Raw genomic sequence first — 22,451 nt, 5'->3', positions numbered from 1 at the left:
CTTTTCAAGTTGATTAGGTTGATTAGGTTGCAGGGCCAACATATCTTCATGAGGATGACAGGAACTATTACACATTTAGTCAAGAAAAAAGACAATGTGGAAAAGGGTGACTTGGGTGGGGGGAAAACAGAAATGCTAAAATGGTTGATTTTTAACCCCCACCTTTGCTCATTTGTCTTACAGGACATCAGACAGTACTGTACAGCACAGAAACAGGCCCTTTGGCCCACAGTACTGTGCCAAACCACCCAAACACTACTCCCTCCCACCTACATAATGTCCATATCACTCCATCATCCTCACCTCCATGTGCCTAACCAAACGTCTCTAAAAAGCCTCTAATGTATCTGCCTCTACCCCCACACCAGGCAGTGCATTCCAGGCATTCACCACTCTCTGAGTAAAAAAACTTACCCCTCACATCCCCCTTGAACCTACCTCCTCTCTCCTTCAATGCACGCCCTCTGGTATTAGACATTTCAACCCTGGGGAACAGATACTCCTTGTCTACTCCATCTATGCCTCTCATAGTCTTATAAACATCTATCAAATTCCCCCTCAGTCTCTGCCATTCTAGAGAAAACAACCCAAATTTATCCAGCCTCTCATGATAGCAATGCCATCTAAACCAGGCAGCATCCTGGTAAACCTCTTTTGCTCCCTCTCCAAAGCCTTAACGTCCTTCCTTTATTGGTGTCATGGTCCGGTCCGTGAAATCTGCATTCCGGTTCACAGTCCGGTCCATGCTCCTTATTCCAGGTTTTCTGGGTTTTCCCCAGTTGAGGCAGCTGATTCTTGTTTGGGCTGGCTTCATAAATAGCTTCAGGATTCAGCCTCTGGCTGTTGGATTGTTCCTGTCCAAACCCCCTGTCAGTATCCCTTCCTTTCACCTTCCTCCTGGAGCTGTGCCCTGAACTGTCTGTCTGTGTCCATGCCTTCGCTAGGTAGGTCTGGCTGTTTTGCCACTACCTAGTGTTGGGAACTGTCTTGTCGTGTTCAGCATTCTGAGTAATGAGTCCTGGCCCTACGTCCTGTACCCAAGGAGGGGTCCCGGCCCTACGTCCTGTACCCAAGGAGGGGTCCTGGCCCTACGTCCTGTACCCAAGGAGGGGTCCAGGCCCTACGTCCTGTACCCAAGGAGGGGTCCAGGCCCTACGTCCTGTACCCAAGGAGGGGTCCCGGCCCTACGTCCTGTACCCAAGGAGGGGTCCCGGCCCTACGTCCTGTACCCAAGGAGGGGTCCCGGCCCTACGTCCTGTACCCAAGGAGGGGTCCTGGCCCTACGTCCTGTACCCTAGGAGAGGTCCTGGCTCGGTGTTCCATGTTTCTGTTTCTCCCATGACCAAGGCTCTGTGTTCTCATCTTGTCCATGTGCCTCGCCCAGCCCAGGAGTACCTTGCTCAGCCCGGTGCTGGGAATCCCTCGTCCTGTGCTGGGGTTCCCTTGTCCTGTCCAGGAGTCTCATGTCCAATCCTGTTGTCTCTCCCTCAACCAAGGCTCTGTGTTCTCATCTTGTCTGTGTGCCTCGCCCATCCCGGTGCTGGGAATCCCTCATCCTGTGCTGGGGTTCCCTTGCCTGTCCAGGAGTCTCACGTCCAAGGTCCTTGTCCTGTCCTAGCCACGGCTTTGTGTTCTCGTCTTGTCACGTGCCTCGCCCAGCCCAGGAGTGCCTCGCCCAGCCCAGGAGTGCCTCGCCCAGCCCAGGAGTGCCTCGCCTAGTCCGGTGCTGGGGTTCCCTTGTCCCGTCCAGCAGTCTCACGTCCAGCCCTGTGCCTCTCCTCGTTCCATAGCTACGTCTTGTCCTCGCCTGGTTCCGGGATCCGAGCCCGAGTCAAGGCCCAGGTTCTGGGTCCTTGTCCAGTCTCTGGCTCAGAGTCCAAGCCCAGGATCCTAGTTCCCAGTTCCATGTCCTGGTTCCGCTATCCTTGTCAAGTCCTAGCCCAGGCCCGGAGTCCTTGTCTCGTCCGGGGCCTGTGTCGTGTCCAACTTCCTTTCTTCCCCACTTTCCTTGCTTACTTCTCACGCCTAGTCCTGCTCCTGGTAGTTCAGTGTCTGTGTCTTGCTTTTGGGTCCACTCCCAATGCCCCTCATATGACAACTGGGGCAACCAGGCTGTACACAATACTCCAGATTCAGCCTAACCAGAGTTTTATAAAGTTCCATAAATGGTAGAAGGCAGGGATCTGTGCGTTTGCATGTGATGATGCAGAAGGGGTCTACACCATGCCAAGCCCATCACTCTCTCTGCACTCTCCCCATGACCGTGTGGATTTCCTCTGGTGTCCCAGTTCCCCCACATACAGGTTAGGGTTGTAACTTGTGGGCATGCTGTGTGGGTGCTGGAATCATGTTGGTCGGTTGGTGGATAGAATCGAGAGCCCCTGCCTGAAACATTGACCATTTATTCCCTTCCCTTGATGCTGCCTGAGCTGGAGAGTTCCTCCAGCATTTTGTGTGTGTTGCTTTGAATTTCCAGTAGCTGCAGAATCTCTTCCGTTTATGAATTGCTAAACTGGTTGGAAATGTAGATGTTCAGTGGGACCTGGGAATTCTTGTACTTGGGTTGTTGCAAGCAGAAACACTGGTGCAGGGTGCAGAGTGGTGCAATACAGGAGTGAAGATTCTTATTACGGAGCCCTGGGAGATCATATTGGTGTACTGTGTACAATTTTAGTCTCTTTCTACCCTTAACAAAGACAGAGTTGTTGAAAAGGGGATGAAGGAAAGATTTGTTGGACAAGTTCCTGGGTAGCAATTCAGATGGACAGGGGAGATTGAGCAAATAGAGTTCAGAAGACTGATTCATTGAAATATACAAGGTAGATGTGATTGATAAGATAGAAATGAAATGTATACCCTGGATAACGAGTTTAGTAGGAGTTTAGAGCCCTCTCTCCATGGGAAGTAGGCCATTTGGGACTGAAAAGAGTCAAACATTTCCTGACTCAAAGGGTGGGGAGTCTTTGGGTTTTGCAGAATGATGCTGCCTGGAGCAGAGGACTATATTTATGGGGAGAAATTTGTTAGGTTGGACTTATTGTACATAGTATTTTTTATTGTGTACTTTGGAGAATTTCTGAATTGTATTCTTTGATAATAAATGAATTATTTAGTGATACAGCGCAGAAGAGGCCCTTCAAGGCGCATTGCCCCCGAGAATCCCGATTGAACCCGAACCTAATCGCGGGCCAAGTCGCAATGACCAATTAGCCTACCCGGGTTAATGTGGGCAAATTAGATAAATTGTAGCTGAGCAGAAAGGGTGGCATGCACTTGGTGGGCAGAAGGGCCTGTTTCTATGACTCCTGTGCAAATTAAGAACAGGAAAAGGCCACATAGCTCTTTCGAACCCTGTTCTGCTAGTTAATAGGATCACCGTTCACTGTAATCTCAATTATGTTTTTATTTCCATATTTATCTGATTGTGATTCCGGATTTTGCGACGGATTGTTTCTGTTTCAGTGTTAGGGATTGTTAACATGAGACGCAGCAAAATTAGTTCCACGCCTTGTAGCTGAGATTCTGCAGTGATGAGATTGTCTGACAGAGTTTGCGAAACCTCTCGCCTCGCCACACATTACGCTCTGCCGTTACCGTCCTCAGCCGCTTGGGCGGCGCCCAAGAGCCACCGTCGTAATCCCACGCGTCACCAGATGGCGGCGACGTGGCTCCGGGGCTGCGGAGAAGCCGCGCTGTTCCACCGCTGCCCGCAGTCCGCGCCGCCCATTCTCCGCGCAAGCTAATTGCTCGTATCGGGGACACAGAACACGGTTCCGGTCAGTTCCGAGAACGGAAACTGGAGGAGGAGAGGAAAACGGGTGCGTCGGAGTAGCTGGAGAAAGAGCTTGGCGCTACTGAGAATGGCAGTTGGCTCGTTGGTCTAGGGGTATGATTCTCGCTTCGGGTGCGAGAGGTCCCGGGTTCAAATCCCGGACGAGCCCAATTTTGTTTTTAAAAGCTCCTTTTAGAAAATTTACTTTATTTCTGCGTGGCGGCGTCGTTTACAGATACAGTTTGCTGCAAAGGATTATTTCTTTTTACCCGAAAATAAAGAGTTGCGATGGAAGGTGTCAAAAGAGGGCTCGTCCGGGATTTGAACCCGGGACCTCTCGCACCCTAAGCGAGAATCATACCCCTAGACCAACGAGCCATGCGGACTGCAGCTCCGTATTCCGCATTAGACTCAGTTCCTGGTACTACTGACATTCTCTCCTCCACCGGGTAACATTCACAATGTGCTTCCACTCCGAAATCATTAGCTTTCTTTATTCGTGCGAATATATATTCTGTAACATTATTCCTCAAGTAATCTATTTAGTTCTGGATAATTAATGGAGCATTCATTCGCGATTCAAAATTGTTTAGTATCATTTCCAGTGCACAAGTGTAAAGAAGAATGAAATAATTGTTCCTCCGGATACGATGCAGCACGAAAAAAAACCCCGCAATACGATAAAGAACACAATAATTTTAAAAAACTTAATCAATATAAATACATAAGATAGCTTTTTAAAAAATATATATGTATATAGATTGATTTTATGTCCATAAAGTGACGTAAGGCACGGGAGTATCTGCATATAAGGTGGCTGACAGGAAATGATAGCTAATTTTTAATTGTTATGCTGCATATCTGGCTCGTGTAGACGCTGTTTCTGTATTTAAAAGATTACAAAACAGTGTGAGTTACCTGGGAATGTCCAGTTACCTTTTCCTGGTTACAGTTGCACAATCTGCCCACAACTGAGGCAAAATTGTGTGTGTACATGTATCCCACCAGTTAACTGTGCTGGTTATCAGCACAAAACATTAGTACTGTATCCTTCTACAACACATTCAAAATGCTGGAGGAACTCAGCATGTCAAGCAGGAGGGGAATACACAGTCGACATTTCGGGCTCAGACACCTTCTCACTGCTTGGCCGGTCAGAACGACCCTACTTTTTGAATGATTTGCCCCTGGAGTGGCCGGTCAGAACGACCCTACTTTTTGAATGATTTGCCCCTGGAGTGGCCGGTCAGAACGACCCTACTTTTTGAATGATTTGCCCCTGGAGTGGCCGGTCAGCCTCCGACAATGCCAGAGCGAAGTGCAGCATGATTTGTTTCATGTGCGAGTTAATTGATCGGAAATACTACATCATCAGCCATGTGCACTGGTTTATCTATATAGTGCTGTAGCCCTTGTGTTATGATTTGTAACTTCAAAATATTACTCTAATTCAAACGAAGACTCGAGAGTCCAAAATGCGAATCTAAATACAGGTTTACTTTAAGCGAGGCGCGCGCGTATCACGTGCTAACGCGATGACGTATTAACTACCGTATTTTGACATATAATCCGTAATTATAGATTTAAACAAACAGGAATACTTAATTAATCAATATATATGTAATATATAGATGCAAGATTACTCAAATATAACGGAAATATTAACTACACAACACTCCTTCCTGCTTAGCTATAAACTCCAATGGAGAATGCATACGTTATATTACATAACACAACTATTTACAGACATACACAGCATAGTAAATTTTAAATTGCCCTCTTCAGCCTGAAAGATTTAATCACTGTGGAGGATTTCTTACTCTTGTGGGACAACATCTTCCCTGACCAGGGGGTGGGGAAAACACTGCTTGGCGGGAGAGTCTTGTGGCTGTGAAAGAATCTCAGGTTCTGGGGTTTCCTCCAAGGTGGTTGTCCGAGTTGACTCTATCACTGCAGGAAGTGGTTTTGATAGTAGTGGCCAACTTTCTTCACTATCAATTGACTCCGCTCTCCTCAATTGATCAATGTGTGGTCTCCATATGCTATCGGATGCAATTTTCACTGTGTAGATGAGTGGTCCAGTTTCTGTCCTTAATCTTTCTGAGTACCCACTTTTGATCACCTCTGTAGTCCCTCACCAGGACTGTCTCCTGAGTGAAACATTGAACCTCCTTGTTTGATGAGCCTTCAGTTTGTCTCCTCCTTCTGAGATTGGGTTTGAGGAGATGCAAGTGTGAATGCAAGGGACAACCCCAAACATCTCACCTCTCCCGGAAGTTCCGGGAGTCTCCCGCATGTTGATAGCAGTTCCCTGATGCCTGCAAATTGTATACAATATCTCAGAAATCGATTTTTTTGAGAGTGAGTGAACGAGGGGTGTGGAGAGAGAGAGAGAGAGAGAGAGAGAGAGAGAGAGAGAGAGAGAGAGAGAGAGAGAGAGAGAGAACACATCACAGTAAAAGGAAAGTTTGCAAAAGAAATAGAAAAGCTATTTACATTAGTATTTAGCTATTAGCACTGAGACTGCCAACAAAATACTCAACAAGGAATATATATATGTGTGCGTGTGTATGTGTGTAAATAGTTCTTTCATAATCAAACGTCCTGTATACATACACCCTTGGAGGTTGGCCAGGAGGTGGGTATGGGGTTGCGGGGGTGGGGGGGGGGGGTTTCCAACTCCCTGAAATGAGTTTTTGCAGGGTGGGATGTCTGCAGCCGAGGAACTGCCTATAGCTGGTGAGTTGTTGGTTGTGGAGTGTGCTGCATTACAACATGCAAGGAGAAAATTGGCGATGACCGGCATGTAGCTCCTCCAATGCTCCAGCTCTCAGCTCGGATGGTACAACAACTCTCCCCATGCCGAACACCATGAGCCATTGCCCAACAGAGGACAACCAGGTTTTGATGCCAACCTCTGTGCCTCTGGTTGGAATGCATACTGGAACAAGGAAGGACCATGCTGCTTAGAGTATTCGTGAAAGTGAATAGCCTGGCAAGTACAGTTTTTATAGGCAACATTTCTGAGAAAGCTTCTGATATGTGAATCAGACAATTACTCATGAAACATGGCTTGGGTTTAAGCTGGAAGAGTTCAGGAAAGTTGCAAGCATTTGGCTTTTGTTGAACACAAAGATCCAGAATCTACTCTGCGTGCATCAAGTTTATGACAAAAAGCTGCTTGTAAAAGTAGATGCAAAGAGCAAAGTCCAGCTGGGTGAATGGAAGGCCAAAATGAAAGGAGTCAATGGAGATACAGAAACAGAGGATTCGTCAGATGATGTTGTGCATGAGGAAATCGAGAGGACAGATCAGATCATAAAGGCAGCAATAGAAGGATTAATAAGAGAATACTCCAGTGAACTAAATACTCCTTCCCAGGATCAAGATGCACAAAATAGGAGGGAAAAGATGGAGAAAAAGAATATGAACAGGAAAAGAGAAAGGTGTGAAAGAAGGAAAGTGAAAAAGAAAGGGATCAAAGTAGATCCAGAGAGAGAAAAGGAATAGAAAGGTGTCCAGAGCTATCAGAACCACTCCCTACAGTCTCAGAGTCAACTCCTACAACCAGCACAGAGGATGCCTGAGATTGTTTTCACAGCTACAAGTCTCAACGGAGAAGCAGAGTGATCTTGCTTGTCAGGGAACATGTTATCCCACAAGAGTAAGAAATCCTCCACAGCGATTAAATCTATAAGCCTGAATGGGACAGCTTAAAATTGACAATGCTGTGGATGTGTGTATATAGTAGTTGCATTATATAGTTTACAGTCTATAAAGTTGAGATGCATTCTCTATTGTGTTGGAGTTTATAGCTAAGCAGGGAGGAAAGTTGTGTGTTTAATATTCAGAATCAGAATCAGGTTTAATATGACTGGAATATGTCATGAAATTTGTTGTCTTTGTGATAGCAGTACACACAATACATGATAATAGAAAAAAAAACATAGATTACAACAAGTAGATATAAAATAGTTAAAATAGTGCAAAAATAAAGTAGTGAAATAGTGTTCATGGATTCAATTTCTATTCAGAAATCCAATTTTAGTTATATTTGCGTGATCACAGATATATATATATATATATATATAAATTAAGCATTCTTGTTTGTTCAAAAAATTCATTATGGGTTATATGTAAAAATGCATTAATTGCATACGTCATCATGCTAACACATGATACATGCACACTTCACTCGAAGTAAAGACAAAGTTACACCCACATTTTGGACTTCCGTATCTTCCTTTGAATTAGTTTAATGTTTTGAACATAATACCTTGCTTCTCTGAACACTTCAACTGAAGGTTTAAGGTTGGCACTGAGTTAGTTGGCCGCACCCTCTTCTACAAGTCAAGAGCTGTGTTGCACTCCAGAGATGTGAGCTCCAAAATCCCCAGTGTTGCAATATTGAAGGGTGCAGACCTTCAACAGGAGAAACTAAACCAAAGCCCAATCTTCCCTCTCAAAATCAAATTTTAAAAATCTCATTGCTTTATTTTGGTTAAATGCAACCTCGTTTTTATCTCGTCTATCTTCATAGTCCTTAATAATTTCTTTTTATCTTCATTGCTCTTGATAATATCTGCCCTTCTAACACCTCTCAACAATATTATCTGATCAATGTTACTTTACTGTGTGTGGCAGGTCGCTGTGAGCAAGCTATCTGTTGCAATTCCATTATGAACACAATACTTCAAAAATAATTGGCTTTCAAGCTGTGCCTCATGATCACCTTCATGTGTGGCTGTATCAATCAGTGTGTCGAAGTACATGGAACCAAGTGTCACTACACATTGAGGTTCTACTTTCTTAGAAGTTAGCGAAGATTTGTGATGTCATCTAAAACTCTGAGAAACTTCCATAGATGCATGATAGAGAGTATTCTGATTGGTTGCATCATGATGTGGTATGGAAACACCAATGCCCTTGAAAATCCCTCAATAGGTAGTGGTTACTGCCCTGTACATGCCCTCCCACTAATGAGCATGAGCGCTGTTGCAGGAAAACATCAAAGGTGCCAACCATCCAAGCCATTCTCTCTTCTCGCTGCTGCCTCCAGGAAGGAGGCTCAGGACCCCAACAGGTTCTAGAACCAGAGGGGATAACTTCACTCACTCCAACACTAAACTGTTCCCTCAACCTATACTTCATCTCATGTTCTCAATATTTATTGCTTATTTATTATTATTTAGATAGTTTTTATTTCTTTCTGTATTTGCGGTTTGTTGTCTTTTGCACATTGGTCCATTTAGTTGTGTGTGAACTTTCATTGGTTCTATTTTGTTTCTTTGCATTTACTGTGAATGGCCACAAGAAAATGAATCTCAAGGTTGTATATGGTGACACATGTGCACTTTGATCATAAATTTACTTTGAACTTTGGTCCAGGTGTGTCTCTGTAAAGGTGCATTGCAATGTTGTTCAGTAGATGTTCAGTAACATCTCCCCATGACTCTCTGATAATTTGAACTGCAAGCCTAACTCTGCAGTGAACTGTGCACCACTCACTGCCCACGGGTGTTTAGGGAGGTCACGCACGCACGTCACTTCCTTCATTTCACTGACAATAGAAATTGCTGATGACATCACTCGGCTGCGTGCTTTTCTGGGGCGTGGAATGATCTCACACTATCCCCACCCCAACGAGGTACTTCGTATCAAACGTCACCTGGGTTTCAACCTCAATCATCTAGAAAGACGTGGAAGTTTGAAAATCATAAAAGTATTTTTTAAATTGACAAAAGTCAACTCCAATTTTGGTTCAAACTTCAAAGTATGTTTATTATCAAAATATGTATATTGAATAAGATTTGTTCTCCCACAGGCAGTCAGGAAGCAGAGAAACACATGGAACCTGTTCAAGAAAACATCAACCCCCAGTGCGCAATAAAAAAGGACAAGTTGTGCAAACAGCAAAGAGTGATTGAACAACACACAGAATATCATGCATCAAACCAGCGGTTCAGTTCCGTTCAGCACCATGCCGCTTGTCAATGCAGGCCGCGAGGCCATTCTTCATCAAACCGCCCCTCTCTGCGTTGATTGCACCAATCAATCCACTCAAAAACAGCCGAAGAAAAGACTAACCAGAACCCATGAACGCATGCAACATGAATCTCAACCGCTCCCAAAATGAGTACACGGCCTCACCGATAAATCCTGGCAATGCTGATCCCAAGTCTCCTGCACTTTCCTCCGCGAGGGAGAGGAAGACCGGTCACGTGAAGGCAGACAGCGTCGAACACCTGACGCTCGCGTACTCATCAACTTCAACCTGAATTGATTCCTCAGTCGGAGAGAAGCAATGGAGTCGGTCATGGGTTCGTGCCCCATCTCCAAGCTGCCAGGCCTCCAGGTGGTGCACACTCCTCCAATCCTCATCGTACTCCCTCAGACACAGCAAACAGCCAGATCGCTCAAAACATGCCATCAAACTGTAAATCACAGGTTCCAATCACATGCAGTTCAGTAGTTTCATTGTTTTCTCAAAGTACCTCCAATCTATTAGGAAACAATTATGTGGGCATTGTTCTCCAATTGTAACTACAGTGGCCAGGTCTGGCTCTGTATTCCTTTCTCTACACAGATGCTTCTCCTGCAGTCGGAATTTCATTTTACTGTTAAATGAACGTACTGGTTTCCATCTGAAAATTTCATCAAGCCTCACTGGCCAGTAAATAGACTAGGTGCCGGCCATTCTTTAAACCCCCTCCAGCCAGCCAATTGTAGCATCCTTGTGCTGAAATTGCTGGCTGGATCTCGATATTTATGCTTATTTCTTATTATTATTTCTTTTCTTCTTTTGTATTTGCACAGTTTGTTATCGTTTGCACACTGGTTGCTTGTCCATCCTGTTGAATGTGGTCTCTCGTTGATTCTATTATGAACCTTGGATTTATTGAGTACAGTATGCCCGCAGGAAAACATGGTTGTATGTGGTGACATCCGTGTACTTCAATAATAAATTTACTTTGAACTCTGAACTTCCTTGATTCAGATTCAAATTTGGAACCTTAGGAGATTAGAATACAGGCCAATCTCAGCCCAGTTGACAAGATAATAGAGTAATAACGGGTTTTTAAAAACATTTTAATTTATCCTCTCCTTCTCCTTAACTTAATTGGAGAAGCTCTTCCTGTAACTGAACCTCAGTTTGAAAATTGCATTAATTAGGAAATATGATTCTATTATTACAAACAAATTTAACTTAAACCACAAACCTGTAATGCAGTTTGGACTCCAGGTGAAATTTATTTATTGTTATTGTTCAAGGTGGATAGAGCATAGTGATGCTAATGTATCTTACCTGAAAATATCAGTTCACCTCAAATAATGAGAACCAGCTGAACCGTGTTCATATGTAGAACACGGAATAGAATAGTGCAGGAACAGGCCCTTCAGCCCATAATGTTGTGCTGAACCAACTGAATTAGTAATTGAATGTCTAACTAAGCTAATTTCTTCTGCCTACACAACGTCTATATCCTTCCATTCTCCTCATGTTCGTGTGTCTATTTAACACCCTTAAAAGTCCCTAATGTATCTGCCTCTACCACAACCCCAGACAGTGCATTCCAGGGACCCAGCGCCCTGTGTAAAAAAACTTTGCCACTCACATCTCCTTTGAAGTGACCTCCGCTCACCTTAGGTGCACACCCTCTAGCATTGGACATCGTCAAGTTGTCCCAGAGCTGAGTGAAAAGCCAATGAGCTGGCATCTGCTGTCGACAGTAAGCAATTTGAAGCAGATCCAAGTTATTTGAAAGACGTGTGTATCTGCTTAGTGAAATGAAGTATCATGATGGGAAGTGGCATGTATTAAACATATTGTCCATGAAACTCAAGCATGTGTGTTGAAAATATGGTGGGTTGGAGAAAATAAAAATATTGATTGATGACAATGTGTAAATAGAGGAAAGGTGATGGTGCACTGTAAGTGAGTATGAGGAATAAACTGGAAGTGTTTGATAAATAAACCATTGAGGGTGCTACTTATAACATAGTGGTCAGACCTGGACTAATATTCAGATCTGAACTATTGCTAGAGAGATAAACTTCAATCCCTTCTCTGGTGAATAATATTTCAGATATTATATAATGAAATTATATATAGATAAAATATTATTAATGGTGATCATGATATTGAATGATAGTTGTAAGAAACAAATCTTCATGAAAGGAAATCACTTAGCTGGTGTGTGAGACTAGACCTACCAAAGTAAGCCAACCTTAACTCCATTCTAAAATGATCTATTTGGGAGGTGGAGAGTGAGTTGCAAATTGTAAATGTTAGCGTTGCCATGATGAAAATATTGGAAAAAATGGATAGTTATCATTCAGCAGATGAAGTATCAGTGGTTATTGACTACTATTCTCCTATTATTAAAGCCTATCCATAGCTTCTTCATCACAGTCTCTTCCCTAACCCTCAGTACAAGTGATGCCTTATGAAATAAAGTAAATCTATTTCCCTTACCATAGAGTTTTCTATGAGGTTCACAGTTGCTCCAATGGGCACAACGTTGTCCTTTACATATATGCCTGCTGCTGTCATACCTGCTCATGCACAGGGGTAATGAACAATTAGGCTGAAGTCCAATCATTCCACGCCTTTCAATTTGTGCACTTCATCTCACAGTTAGTCAGGGGATTGAATTCAACAGCCATGTTGCAGCTCTACAAAGCTCTGATTAGACCACACTTGGAGTATTGTGTTTTGTTCTGGTCACCTTATTATAGGAAGGTTGTGGAAGCTTTAGAGAGGGTGCAGAGAAGATTTAACAGGATGCTGAAAAATTACCAAATAAGGAAGAAGCTACAGAAGGTTGTAAAATTGGTCAGCTCCATCATGGGTACCAGTCTCTGTAGTAGCCAAGACATCTTCAAGGAGTGGTGCCTCAGAAAGGTGGTGTCCATTATTAAGGACCCCATCACATGCCTCTTATTGTTACTGTCAGGGAGGGGGTACAGAAGCCTGACGGTACACAGTTAGCGATTTGGGAACAGCTTCTTCCCTTCTGCCATATGGGTTGAGTGTCGAGCTACCAACTTGACATTGTAAAAAAAAACGAGGGGGACGGGCTCCGCCAGGTTTCAGATGCCCAAGACGATGAGCAATCACCAAAAAGATTGGTGCAAAAAGCTTGTCATAATGACGCCCTGACAACTTGACCAGGAGTTAAGGGCACGCACGCACGCACGCACACACACACACACACACACGTATATACACACATACACTGTAATCTGTTTATATATTTATTCTTTCTATATCATCATGTACTGCATTGAACTGCTGCTGCTAAGTTACCAAATTTCATGACAGATGCCGGTGATAATAAACCTGATTCTGATTCTCAAAATGCAGTTAGATGCAGAAGTTAAGGTGAGAGATCTTTGACAGGTGATCTTTTTTCCTTTTAAAGTCTATTTTGATCAGCTTGTGTCCAGTTGGTAATCAAATGGACTCTTTCAGTTTGGTCTGCAATGTTTCATTCTGCAACCTATTTAAATATCCACATAGGAATGCAATCCTCTTGGGAAGACAGTCATGTCTTCTGACTATAATTGTCTTTTCTGGTCCATTTGTATTCATTGGTTTCACATTTTCAGATATTCTTTTGAGACAGAAGGAAGCATTTGAGCCATGAAACCTGCTTTCAGAGAAATTCCATCAATCCCATTCATCTGTTGAGTTACATATTGATCGACTCCACCCCGATTGTCCACCACCCACCTACACTAATAGTAATTGACAGCAGTCATTAGGGCATGCCTTGTAATGTTGGAAGAAACTAAGGCCACATGGTGAGAGGGAGAAACTGCACAGACAGCACTGGAGGTCACAATATCTCTGTTTCTACTAATAACAATGAGTGTTTATTCTGCAGCAGTAAAGCTTCCAACACAATGAAGAATACCTACTTGAAAAGAGAATCGGCCAGTTTTTAAAACTGAGGTTTAAAGGGGTACAATGAACAGGGGAAGCAAATCAACACCAGATCGATTGTTTTTCCTTCAAGTTCTTTTACTTGATTCTTTAATCCTGTATCAATATGATTAATGGAAAACTTTTAATGGTTCTCCTTGGGTTAAGAAAATTTGATTTTGGTTATCTCCTACATGAACAAGCTTCCATAATATTAATACATTCAGAGGTCTGACTGTGTGTACATATTCGTTCTTACAGACAGACAGACAGACTTTATTGATCCTGAGGGAAATTGGGTTTCGTTACAGCCGCACCAACCAAGAATAGTGAAGAAATATAGCAATATGAAGAAATATAGCAATAACAAATAGCAGAACTAGTTTCCTCTCTCTACTTTTGGTGAGTGCTCTTTCCTAGCAGTCTTATGTGTTTTTGATGCCATTTATGACAAGATGTGTTGGTTTCTCAGAGGTACTGTGCTGGTACAACTATCTATCTATTACATTTAATCTGCTTGTCATAGCACTCTCCGAATAGGGTTCCTCATTTGCCCTCTGAACTTCTCCCTGGGTTAAATGGGCATGGTAAATAGGCTGGATTTTATATTTAGCCTGTCCTCATTTAACTATCCATAGGGAGAGCTAATGAAAATCCATTGTAATTGGAACTTCAGCATCCGTACTTACACTTATAATTTTATTTTACTATCAAATTTATTAAAAGGTGGCATTTAGAAATATGCAACACTTGTAACTTGTATGTAAAGTTGTTATAAATGTAGTTTCATCCATTTGAATTCCTTTTGTTGCTTAAACAGTTCAATTTAGAACCAATAATATTAATAAACAGCGATTATATGCCACCTTTGAAAGTGAAATATTTTTATTAGCTTGTGTGCAACCTTAGCAGGTAAACACAGGAATTCTCTGCACTCTATATTATTTAGTTTTTATGAAGAGAGCACACACTGTAATTGTGCTTCAGTACAAGTTACATATAAGGAATATTTCATTCCAAGTAATTTAAACATTAAATGCTGATTTGGAAATGAACAGCAGAGGGCCTTGTGCACCATCATTGTGCACAATCCATTTAGTAAATCTTGTTACAATCCATAGAAACAGCTTCTTCCCCTCTGCCTCCAGATTTCTGGATAGTCCAAGGACCCATAAACACTAGCTCATTATTTTTTTGTACACTACCTATTTGTTTTGTAATGTTTAGTAATTTTATGTCTTTGCACTGTACTGCTGCTGTAACACAACACATTTCAAGTAGTATAAATGATTCTGATTCTGCATTTTCCATGAACGCTGACACACTCAAGGTGCAAATATCACTTCACAAGTCAACAAAACAAATTAATTTATAGATACATTTGAATGCCTATGATCCTCTCCTAAAGGGAAATGAAAACAGGGTTGTGCTAATAAAAGAATTGTGCATGCATATATTCAACCATTTTATCTTAACTCATGCTATATCATATTGCAATATTTTATCGAAATCTCCACTGTAATCCTAAGGAAAGAAAATAACAACAAAAATGTAATTAAGTTTTCCAGTCTTGAAAAGAAATTAAGTTTTCCCCTATTTGATGATTAGTCGAAAATGAGCTACAACTCGTTTCTATAGATCACTGCATGAAATCTTTTCACTGTTTCAGATGAATACTGGAATATTGGCCAGATCAATATTCTCTTGATGTTGGTTTATTTCTGCAAATAAGAAATCCTGGGATTTTGGATGATAGTTGCCTACACCAGTAAGTGATTTTGTTAATTTCGTAAATCATTTATGGCATTAAAATATGGTTTTACATGAAGATAATCTAGATCTGATTGGATGCACATCTGCAAATTGCTACCACCTTGTATGCTCATGCTAAAATGGGTGAAGGAGGGGAGAATAAAATGTAGATAATATATCTTTTGCATTCACTTTTGGAATCTGTGTGTCACCAGTAAACACAGCATTTACTGCCCATTTCTAATTGCCCATTAGAAACTGCCCATTTACTGCCCATTTCTAATTGCCCATTAGAAACTGCCCATTTACTGTCCATTTCTAATTGCACATTAGAAACTGCCCATTTACTGCCCATTTCTAATTGCCCTTCAGAAGGTGGTGACGGGCTTATGCACTTTCAAGAACCACTGCAATCCTTCTATTCCAAAGAATATAACTGCCAGACATTTCTTATAATTAACCTTTTCCAGTCCTGGCACTATCCTTGTGAATTCCCTCTTCTCCTACATCTTTCTTCTAAAGGGGTGAGTAGAACTGCAAGCAGTGTTCTGACTGTGGCAAACAAGCACTATATATAATTCTAGCTTTTAACACCTATTCCATACTTGGCTAAGAATGGAAAGCATCTTATACTGCCCTTTTAATCACTTTTTCTTACTTATACTGCGATCTTTAAGCATTTGCGCATATATACAGATATGCCAATTTCTCAATATCCTTTCATTTGTTCAATATCCCTGCAAAAATTCCTGCTTTAAATTCCACTTGTTACTGAGGGAAATGAGATGGCTCAGATCAGGTTGTTAATGATATTCCTCCAAGGCAGGATAGTAAGGGGGTGTGGTAAGTACCTGAAGTGGGACAAACTGCAGCCACTCTGCATTGGTGATGGAGGGAGTAAATGTTCTGCTTTGTCCTGAATACTGTTGAACTTCTTGAGTTGTTGGCACTGGATCCATCAGGCAGGTGGGGAACATTCCACTTCAGTTCTGATTTGTGCCTTGTTCGTAGCAGAAAGACTTGGCTCCATTGAATTTTTAGTTAATGGTGAACTTCAGTTTATTGATGGTGAGGGACTCATTGATTCTCACTTGTTGTGGAGTTTGTCACAGTCTGGCACCAGTGTGATGTGAAAATGACTTGTCATTTATCACCTCATGTCAGTTACAGGTAATGATTATCTATTATACTTAACAAATAATAGTCATTATGTCAAAGATTCAGACAGCATGGAAACAGGTTTTTCAGCCCAATGATTATACTCATCCTATGAATTCTCACCGTATTTCCAACTTCCCCACGTTCTACAATTCTGCTACATACCAGGCATAATGAACTTACCAACCTGTATATTCTTCCAGAATAATGTTTGTTTCCACAATGTAATGGTCTGTAAATTTATAGACAAGATTTAGGAACTGAATCATCAATGAACCAATGAATATGCAGACCTATTGCAAAGGTTTAATTTACACAGAAATACACGTATTAAGTGTGGAGTATATGCAATGATTTCCATGACTTTGCTATAAATAATCACTGCAATCTCAGTCCTGTCATCAATTCTGCTTCCTTAATGAACTAACCCATAACCTGATAGAAACCCAGCAGAATCAGAATATTGTCACTGACGCAAGTTGTGAAACTTGTTTAGTGATTGCTGTACAGTGTAGGGTTAATAAATTACAATAAGTTACGGTAAAAATAAATTAATAATGTGAAAGAGGAATAGTGAGGTTCATAGGCCATGGACCCTTCAGAAGTCTGCTATCAGAGGGGAAGAAGCTGTTCTTAAAATGCTGAGTTTGTTTCTTCAGGCTCCTTCACCTCCTCTCTGATGGTAATCATGAGAAGAAAGCAGGTCCCAGATGCTAAGGGTCCTTAATGATGGATGCCACCATCTTTGGAAGATGTCTTTGATGGTGGGGAGGCCTGTGCCCGAAATGGAGCTGATTGAGTCTATAATTCTCTGAAGCCTCTTTTGATCCTGTGCATTGTAGTACAAGCAGTTAGAACGCTCTCCACAGTACATCTGTAGAAATCAGAGATATTTTTTTGCATACCACTGTTATAACGTATGTTTACCTGAGTTACTGTCGCCTATCTGACACTTGAACCAGTTTGGCCATTCTCCTCTGACATCTCCCATTAACAAGGCGTTTTCACCCACAGAACTGCTGGTCACTGCATGTTTCTTGCTTCTTGCACCATTCTCTGTAAACTCTAGGACTCTTGTGCATGAAAATCCCAGGAGATCTGCAATTTCTGAGATACTCAAGTCATCCGATCTGGCGCCAACAATTTTTCCATGGTCAAAGTCACTTAAGTCACATTTTTTCCCCATTTTGATGTTTGGTCTGAACAATAACTGAACCTCTTGACCATGTCTGCATGGTTTTATGCATTGAGTTGCTGGCACGTGTTTGGGTGATCAGATATTTGCATTTTCGAGCAGGTGTACCTAATAAAGTGGCCACTGAGTAAATAATAACTGGGATAATATTAATAAATCGACATGCGTATCCACAAATATTTACAGGTGTCAGTACAGGAAAGAAAAAGATGGTACAAGATGCTTTCATTGATTAGCCAAGGTATGGAATTCAAGAGTTGGAAGATAATGGCTAGAGTTATAAATAGAATTTTGTCTGACTACTTTCAAGTATTGTGTATAGTCCTTTATAAGAATGATATAATTGCATTGGAGAAGAGATTCACAAGGAAATTACCCAAACTAGAAAAGGTTGGTTCTAAGAAAAGTTTGGTTAAGCTGGAGTTACACTTTTTGGAAGAGATGAAGATGAATGGAAGCATAATTGACCGACACAGAGTAAATATGACTGACCAGCTTCTGCTTATGTGCAGGAACAAATAAATAGTGGTTAAAGATTCTGGGTAATCATTGCTAGGATTAGAAGGATGGTGAAGGAAGAAAAGTTACCCAGAGAGTGATAGGGTTTGGAATGTACTGCCAGCAAGGGTGGTAAAACAGAAACTCTCACCATATTTAAAAGGTGCCCATCGTTCTTGAAAATCCACAACCTGCTGGATGATGTATCAGTCGTGGGACTGGTTGTAATTGTTTTGGAATTCTCCGATCGGTGCTAAAGGCATGATGATAAGTGTGCATCTGTAAAGGAATGGTGGATGCTGGCGTAAATGTTGAAACAGTTTGGGTGAGAGCAGTTCACAGATACCCCACTCAAATAACAGTCAATGCATGAGACACTATAAGAGTCCTGCTAGCAGATGTGAGACTAAATGTACACTGACTTTACTAATTGGCCTAATGTTAGAGTCCATTATGAAAGATGAGGGTTCAGGATACTTGGAGGTCCATGGTGTTCACCTGATGGAGAATCTCACCTGGTCCCTCAACACCAGATCCATAGCAAAAAAAGCCCAGCAGCATCTCTACTTTCTGTGAAGGCTGAGGAAAGTCCATCTCCCAGCCCTCCATCCTCATCACATTCTACAGGGGTTGTACTGAGAGCATCCTGAGCAGCTGCATCACTGCCTGGTTCGGAAATCGCAAGACCCTGCAGCGGATAGTGAGGTCAGCTGCGAAGATCATCGGGGTCTCTCTTCCTGCCATTTCAGACATTTACACTACACGCTGCATCCGCAAAGCAAACAGCATTATGAAGGACCCCACACACCCCTCATAGAAACTCTTCTCCCTCCTGCCTTCTGGGAAAAGGCACCAAAGCATTCGGGCTCTCACAACCAGACTATGTAACAGTTTCTTTCCCCCAAGCTATCAGAATCCTCATTACCCAGAGTCTGGACTGACACCAACTTACTGCAACTTACTATGCCTATTGTCTTATTATTTATTGTAACGCCTGCACTGTTTTGTGCACTTTATGCAATTCTGGGTAGGTCTGTAGTCTAGTGTAGTTTTTTCTGTATTGTTTTTATGTAGTTCAGTGTAGTTTTTGCGTTGTTTCATGTAGCACCGTGATCCTGAAAAACGTTGTTTCATTTTTACTGTGTACTGTACCAGCAGTTATGGTCGAAATGACAATAAAAAGTGACTTGAGTTGAATTGATGATAAAATAGGCCAAGGTCAGTATGGTTTCCCTGAGGGCAGACTGCAAACATTGCAAAAGGTTGTTGGTGAGGCTTAAAAACAGGTTAGGGCCTTTTGGAACTTTTCAGTGGGCAGCAATCGTAATGATCTATTATACATTCTGCAGGGGCGGTGCAAGGGGAGTGGCCATTGCTGGAGTGGACAGTATCAGAGTGGCCAGACTTTGGCTCGACTGGCTTAGGTGAGAACAGGCACAGTCTGGAACTTAAACTTGAGAAGTTATAACAAGTGTAGGCAGAATGGTAGTTAGAGCGGTAGAATGCTACTTCTTGTGAGATGGGGGATTGCAGGATATCCAATGGCTTCTCCGATGACTGCATCTGTGGAAAGTGTGCCCAACTTCAGCTCCTGGCTGTCAAGGTCAAGGAGCCGGATACACTCAGGGCCTTCCGGGAGGCTGGAAACCTCACAGATGGGACTTCTACTAAGGTGGTCACATGCAGAATGCAAGCCTCAGGTAGTAGGTTAGTGGTCACCAGGAGAAGGAAGGGTTCCCCTGTGGTCATTCCCCTCAGCAACACCCCTGGGTGGGGGTGGGCAGAGAATGACCTATCAGGGCACGGCGGCAGCAGCCAGGCCAGTGGCACTGTGGCTGACTCGGAGTCTCACAGGGAAGGGAAAAGTCAGGCAGAGCGATAGTGATGGAAGTTTCGATAGTTAGGGGGACAGACAGGAGACTCTGTGTCTGTGAATGAGAAGACAGGGTGCCGTGTTGCCTCCCAGGTGCCAGGGTCCAGGATATCTCAGAGCTGCTGCAGAAGATTCTCAAGAGGGTGGGTGAGCACCCAGAGGTGGTGGGGCACATTGGCACCAGTGACGTAGGTAGAAATGGGAAGAGGTCCTGCACAGTGAGTATAGGGAGTTAAGGATGAGTCTGGAAAGCAGGACCTCCAGGGAAATAATCTCTGGATTACTCCCAGTGACATGTGCTAGTCAAGGTAGGAATAGTACAGTACAGATTAATGAGTGGTTGAGGAGGTTGTGTGGGGGACAAGGTTCAGATTTCTGGATCATTGGGATCTCTTTTGGGGAAGGTGTGACCTGTACAAAAGGGACAGGTTACACCTGAACCTGAGGGAGACCAATATCCTCATGGGCAGGTTTGCTAGAGCTGATGGGGAGGGTTTAAACTAATTTGGCATGGGGCAATGTGAAATGGAGTGATAAGGCTCAGGATGGGGTAGTTGGGATAAAAGTCAAAGGATTGTGTAGTGAGATTGTGAGCAAGGAAAGACAGGTGATAGGGCAAGATTGCAGTCAGTGGGATGAATTGAAGTGTAACATGGGGGCAAAATCAAAAGAGTGATGAATACAGGACTGAAGGATTATGTTTGAATGCATGCAGTATGCAGAATAAGATAAATGATCTTGTAGCACAATTAAAGATTGGTGTACAACATGTGCATTGCCGAGTCATGGCTGAAAGAAGATATTTGCGAGCTTAACATCCAAGGATACACATAGTATCGAGAGGACAGGCACGTAGGCAGAGGCTCTGTTGGTAAAAAATTAAAAAGTGGTGGCATAGGATCGTGAGATGTAGAATCCTTGGGGGTAGAGTAGAAACTGCAAGGGTAAAAAGACCCTGTGGGGTGGTTGTTTTCTATAGTGGGTTCGGCTAGGAGCAGAGGGCACAGCCTCAGAATATAGGGATGTCCATTTAGAACAGAGATGAGGAGGAATTTATTTAAGCAGAGGGTGGTGAATCTGTGGAATTCATTGTCATGGACAGCAATGGAGGCCAAGTCATTGAGTATATTTAAGGTAGAGGTTGATAGGTTCTTGATTAGTGAGGGTGTCAAAGTTTACATGGAGAAGGGAGGAGAGTGGAGTTAAGAGGGATAATAAATCAGCTATGATGAAATGGCAGAACAGATTGGATGGGCGACATCACCTAATTCTGCTGCTATGTATTATAGTCTTATGGAGAAATCTTGCCTAATAAAGCTGTTGGAATTTTTAGAGGAAATAACAGGCATGATAGACAATAGAGGGTCAATGGACGTTGTTCACTTCAATGTTCAGAAGGTGCAGTACACAAGTCTGCTTAACAAGCATCTATGGTACTACAGGAAAGATACTAGCATAAATTGAAGATTGGCCGACTGACAGAGGCAAAGAGTGGGACTTTTCTGTTTGGCTGACAGTAACTACTGGTGTTCTGCAAGGGTTGGGTGTTGGCTCCATTACTTTTCCTGTTAAATGTTAATGATCTGAATGGTGGAATTGATAAATTAGTGACCAAGTTTGTGGATGAAATAAAGATAGGTGGAGGGACAGGTAGTGTTAAGGAAGCAGGGAGTCTGCAGAAGGACTTGGAAAGGTTAGGACAGTGGGCAAAGAAGTGGCAGATGGAATGAAGTGTAGGGAAAAATATGGTCATGCACTTCGGTAGAAGGAATAAAGGCATAGCATATATTCTAAATGGGGAGCAAATTCAGAAACTGAGGATGCAAAGGGGCTTAGGAGTCCTTCTACAGGATTCCCTAAAGGTTAATTTGCAGGTTGAGTTGGTGGTAAGGAAGGAAAATGCAATGTGAACGTTCATTTCAAGAGGACTAGAAGACAAAACAAGGATATAATCCTAAGGCTTTCTACTGCATTGCTCAGACCACATTTGGAGAATAGTGAGTAGTTTTGGGCTCCATATCTAAGAAAGGATGTTCTGTCATTGGAGAGGTTTCAGCAAAGGTTTCTGAGAATGTTCCCAGGAATGAAAGGGATAATGTATGAGGAGCATTTGATGGCTCTGGGTCTGTACTCACTGGAGTTTAGAAGAATGAGGGTGAATCTCATTGAAATGTACCAATATTGAAAGACCTAGATTTCATGGATGAGGAGTAGATGTTTCCAGTTGAGGATGAGTCTAGGACCAAAGGAGGCCAGGTGATTGGGTATATTTAAA

The 22,451-nt window shown here is 42.5% G+C and overlaps 2 non-coding genes across 2 annotated transcripts; one reads left to right on the top strand and one right to left on the bottom strand.

Annotated features, from left to right (window-relative positions):
• Positions 1-3,869: 3,869 nt before the first annotated feature.
• trnap-cgg (transfer RNA proline (anticodon CGG)) lies at positions 3,870-3,941 on the top strand. Its single transcript has one exon. It is a non-coding gene; the product is annotated as a tRNA-Pro (tRNA).
• Positions 3,942-4,078: 137 nt separating this feature from the next.
• Positions 4,079-4,150, bottom strand: trnap-agg (transfer RNA proline (anticodon AGG)). Its single transcript has one exon. It is a non-coding gene; the product is annotated as a tRNA-Pro (tRNA).
• Between the last annotated feature and the right edge of the window lie 18,301 nt (positions 4,151-22,451).

This window comes from Hemitrygon akajei, chromosome 5, assembly GCF_048418815.1.
Source record: "Hemitrygon akajei chromosome 5, sHemAka1.3, whole genome shotgun sequence".
Classification (NCBI taxonomy): domain Eukaryota; kingdom Metazoa; phylum Chordata; class Chondrichthyes; order Myliobatiformes; family Dasyatidae; genus Hemitrygon; species Hemitrygon akajei.
Note: the sequence above shows the minus strand (reverse complement) of the source record. Positions and strands in the feature narration are given on the sequence as shown.